Consider the following 5,797-nt stretch of genomic DNA (forward strand, 5'->3'; position numbering starts at 1 on the left):
TATTCCTCTTATAAGGTGGTAAAGAAATATGTGAATGATAGAAAAATATTATTACTTATGGATGTAAAACATAAATTAATTTTGTTTTAATTTTTTTTTTAAGTATAAAAACCTTAAATTAATCAACTTTTTATCATGTTAACAGCTTAAAAGGGTATTTCAGACATTTTGATAAAAAAAAGTGTTTACCAGCACTTATTTGCCAAACACATCAACAACTTTTTTTTCAACTGCAACACTTTTATCCAAACACATAACTACTTATTTTAAAAATAAGTTCCAGCACTTTAAAAAGTTACTTTTTAAAAGTTACTTTTTTTAAGTCAATCCAAACGGGTTCTTAGTCCATTTTTAACTTAAAGATTATCCAGAGACGGTACCTTAATTTTATTTAGGGGCGGCCATTGGACGGATTGGGTTGGAGGGTCATAATGGGTTAGGGATGTTTTTGGGTTAAGACCTAACCCAATCCAAATTTGCTTAGGTCAAAATGAATTAAGTAATGGGTTACCTAACGAGTCAAGACTCAACCCAACCCAATTTTTACTAAGCCTAATTGTTTTACTTGGTCTTTTAAAATATTTTAGTACCTATAAAATTATCCTTTCTTTATTATGGCTATAAAGCTATATATAACCTATCAAATTGTAAAAAAAAAAAAATTCTAAAAATATTTTGACAAGATTTCTCATAAACCAATTTAGGTTACCTATCAACCCAACTTTTAATGGGTTGGGTTGAAATGAGTTGAACTCATGAATGGACGGGTTATTAAACTGGGTGGGTTTGATTTCGTAACCCCTTTTTATTTAATTATGGTTCACGCTGCCTCATGCTGTATTTCAGTAATACATTAATATAATCTCATATGATTTCATAAATGTTGTCATTATAATCTTTTGGTATTGCCTTTATTTGATACACAATAAAAGGAATCACTACCTACAATCAAATTTAATTTAATTAAATAGTAATTAATTTGTAGAACCAAATAAATAATTTAATCGTCCTTATAACTTCTATTCTATGAATAGTACTCTAATTAATTTGCATAGCTGCACATTCCATAGACACAAGCATTCCCTTTCTGGCATTTGTTGCCGCAACCACCACAATGCCTCTTGTGAAACAATGTGTTAACACACTGCCCATTACAACAAGTCTCATTGTACCTGCATTTCTTCCCACAATATCCACAATTTTGCCTGTCTGCAAACACGTTTACACACTTCTTCTTGCAGCAAAATGGCCCCCGGCTACCTTTAGCACGACATATTCTAGGGTTCTTGTTACATGTATTCATACGTTTTTGTATGATTTTCGACTTGTAATAATAAGGTGATTTATGTGCTAGAAAACGACTACCCCCTTGAATAGATGATGAACTTTCATCAGTTTCATTCAAAGATACTTCAAATGATTCAACCATATGGTTATTTTTTACGGACATTTTTTCTTCTAATTTATCGACTGATGACGACGCTACTGAAAGTATAGTGAATGAGGCCATTATAATGGCTAACACAAAGAAAATTTTCAAGCAATCCATCGCTAATACTTGTGATATTATGAGATGAAATGAATGTAAATATTGAGAGAAATGTTTGGATGTGAATTTGAGAAGGAATGAAAGAGTATTTATAATGGAAATTAAATGAATTGTATAGAGGAACTAATTGACTAATATTTGCTAGTGGAGTGGTCTTAGTTCAAAGCTAACTTTATAAGACGACATATGTGAAGTCAAATAGTTAACCACAATTAGGCACTTCCTTAAACAAAATGTGTTCAAAATTACCTTTTGTTTAATCATATTTTATACTAAAGCCATCCTCATTTAGTTGCCAATTTGAAACTAATCTATCCTATTTAAATAATTAAGCAAGATTTGGTTTTATTAAATTAAATCTATGTGAATGGCAGCACCAAGTGTTTCTGCAGTTTATTTAGGCAAAGGTTTAATTTTGACGTGTTGACTTTTATATATAACACAGGTATAGAAGCACTAAAGTACCAAAGCGTACGTACTTTTTCTTTAGCGTATACATTTTTGACTTGCAATATAATAATATATACTATAATTATTAGGAGTTGACCCACTAATTGCCTGCTCCCCAAGTTAAAAATACTTGGAAAAAATCCAACTTAAATGTATTACCATTGTAAATAAATTTTACTTCTATCCGTATATATTTTAATACGACGTGACAAGTAATTTTTTGTTTATTTTATCTGGTTATTATTTTTCTTATTGAATATTTATCTGGATTTATCTTTTAAGTGATTCTAATGGTGAAAAATCTTCTTTTACTCTGTTTTTTAAAAATAGAAAAGTTAAACTCTTCTATAATCTAGTAATGAGTTGTTCTTCGGCTGAACGTTTGGTGAATCTGCTAGTTGTTGGATGACAAGGCATGTAGAACCTTTGATTTATTTAATGTTTTTTTTTTTTTGTATACTTCATAATTTGTATTGCACAATTTTTTCACTTGAGCAAAAATAATTTGTAGCAATTGCACGTATGTAATTAGTATATCACTTTTCAAATTCTTTTCTTTTTCTTATTTATTACGTATATTTTGATACATATTAAAACATATTTACATGTTCATATATCAATTAAATTGAAATTATACTTGTGCAATCAAATATGATACTAGCTGGAATTGCATTGTAATTAATTAATTATGTTATCACAAATGAATAAGTTATTATAATCACTATACTTTATTATTATTTAGATGTGTAACTACCACTATATATCCAAGTAATAACACGTCAATTTTCTAGATTGCAATTTATTTTCCTAAACTTAATTATATTCTTAATTAAGTAACGTGCTCAATATACTTGTGATGTTCTTGGACCTAGTAAAAGAAGGTGGCTAGAGTTTTAAAATTTCCTACTTGTGAAGACGTAAATACACTTAGGGGTCGTTTGGTAGAGTGTATTAAGAAAAATAACGCATGCATTAGCACTGTGTATTACTAGTACCTTGTTTGGTACTCTTTTCCAACCTATGTATAACTAATGCTTGCATTAGTTATACACTCTATTGTGTATTAAAGTGTGTATTGCTAATACCATGGATTTCTAGGTATTAGCAATGCAATGGTTTTAATGCATGCATTAGATTAACTAATGACAAAACTACCCTCTATTAATAATAATAATAATAATAATAATTATTATTATTATTATTTTTGTAAAAGAATGTGGGGGTATTTTTGTAAAAGAATGTGGGGGTATTTTTGTAAACAAATATTTTTTTAATAGTCTTTATACAAGGCTTGCTATTTCCAATACATCAAACCAAACAATGTATAAGAAATAATGCAAGCATAACTAATGCAAGCATTACTAATGCTTGCATTACTAATGCATGCATTACTAATACATCATAGAAGCATTATTCTTATACACTCTACCAAACGACCCCTTAGTACACTTGCACACCACGGTCCACGTATTTGCTACTTTACAAATACGTAATATTGTTTTATGTATAGGCTCGGTGACAAATTAAAATTTTAGGCAACATGACCATTGAATAATTATTGCTTTCCTGCCTCAGAAATTGTCTAAGATATATATACTACTTCTGCCCAACAATAGTTGTCTACTATTGACTTGACACAACCCTTAAAAAACAATTAATAATAGGGGTAATATTACTATTTTATCCTTTGATTTTTATTAATTATAATGCTTTGAGAAATGTGGTAGATGATAATTTGTAGTATACTAGTATTTAATATTAAGGGTAAAATAAACACAAACAACAAATTATCTCTTGATTTTCTAAACTGGACAATTATGTTGGACAATTATTGTTGGACGGAGGGAGTAAAAGATGTTGAAGTGTGTGATTTTTTTTTTTGATGAAATGATTATGCATTTTAATACGGTATTAGAGTCAAGATGTAAATTAGTTAATTTCTTTAGATGTCCAATTTAGTGATAGTATCCTACGTCGGTGTGAGATTGAGCAATGTGCTCTTTATATGATTTTGAGATTTTTGGTGTTGAATCACGACCAATGTCCATTTTCTTATCGATAGATAATAATCCATGTTAATGAAACACTTCTACTCATCAATGTATAATTAAGTGTACAATTTATGTGTAAAAAAATGGAACCGTTCTAGAGGAGAAGAATTAATGAAACAAATTAAACAACTTATAATGTGGAATTTGCTATGCAATAAATTAAAGGAATCACTGCCTAGAATCAAATACTATAATTTGAACATTAATTTCTAGAGAACCAAATAAATAATTTAATCGTCCTTTAATTTGCATAACTGCACATTCCATAGACACAAGAACTTCCTTGCTGGCACTTGTTACCGCAACCCCCACAATGCCTCTTGTGAAATAAAGTGTTAACACACTTCCCTCTACAACAAGTCTCATTATACCTACATTTCTTCCCACATAATCCACAATTTTGCCTGTCCGCCAACACGTTTACACACTTCTTCTTGCAGCAAAATGGCCCCGGGCTACCTTTGGAACGACAGATTCTAGGGTTCTTGTTACATGTCACACGTTTATGTATTGTTTTTGATTTTTGATAATGTGATTTATGTGATAGAAGAAAACGACTAGCCCCTCGAATAATGGATGATGAACTTTCATCAGTTTCATTCAAAGGGACTTCAAATGATTCAACTTCATTATCATCTTTTACGAGTATTTCTTCTTCTAATTCATCGACTGATGAGGCTGTTGAAATTATAGCCATTATAATGGCTAACAAAATGAAAATTTTCATGCAATTCATGGCTTCTTGTAAATTGGATGAAAAATATTAGAATGCAAAATATTGAGAGAAAATTGAAATGTTTGGATGGAAATTGGAGAAGGGATTGAAAGAGTATTTATAGAGGAAATGAAACTAGTTGACTAGTGTTTTTTACTAGAAAGTGGAGTGTTCTTTGTTCACGGCTAACCTAAGACGACATATGTGAAGTCAAATAAATTAGGCACTTCCTTGAACACAACATGTTTATTAGTACTCCCTCCATCCCATTTTATATAAGGTAGTTTGACTCGACACAGAGTTTAAGAAAGAAAACAAGACTTTTAAAACTTGTGGTAAAAAATGAATAATAGAAATTTGTGTGACGGTAAATCATTTCATTAAGGGTAAAATAGACATTTTATAGCTAAATTGTTACTTAGGGCCCGTTTGGCCATGCGATATGGTATCATGATATGGAATCATATGGTATCATGATATGGAATCATGAGATAAAATTGAAGGTTTGTTTGGATATGCGATATGGAATTTTTGTGTTGTATATTTTCTCATAAACATAAAAATCCCATAAGTTGTAAAACTATTAAAATAGCCCCAATTGTTTATTCAATCTTATCAAATACACAAAAAATTATAAAATCGCATAATAAATTATTACAAAGTTATTTGTTCTCCACTTAAGTAATTGTTTCATCTAACTTTAATTTAATAAAAAAATTGAACATAAATTGTAGTGTTGCACCGCTTTAGGAACCTCCTTTGCGATTACGATATGCTTGTTCACCGCTTTAGAAACCTCCTGTTCTATATATGTTCCATCAATCGCACCAACACAATCCTACCAAATAAAAAAATACATCAATATTAGTTTAGTGAACATAAAATAAATTGGAAGCATTATAGAATGCACTTTATAAAAATAATGTTTGTAAGAGTAATAAAAATAGTGCTTCCAAGACAATGCAAAGTCATAAAATAAATATTATCTCTTTAAACAAAGTTGATAGGAAATATGTAACTAAATACTAATAA

This window comes from Solanum stenotomum, chromosome 12 (assembly GCF_019186545.1).
Source record: "Solanum stenotomum isolate F172 chromosome 12, ASM1918654v1, whole genome shotgun sequence".
Classification (NCBI taxonomy): domain Eukaryota; kingdom Viridiplantae; phylum Streptophyta; class Magnoliopsida; order Solanales; family Solanaceae; genus Solanum; species Solanum stenotomum.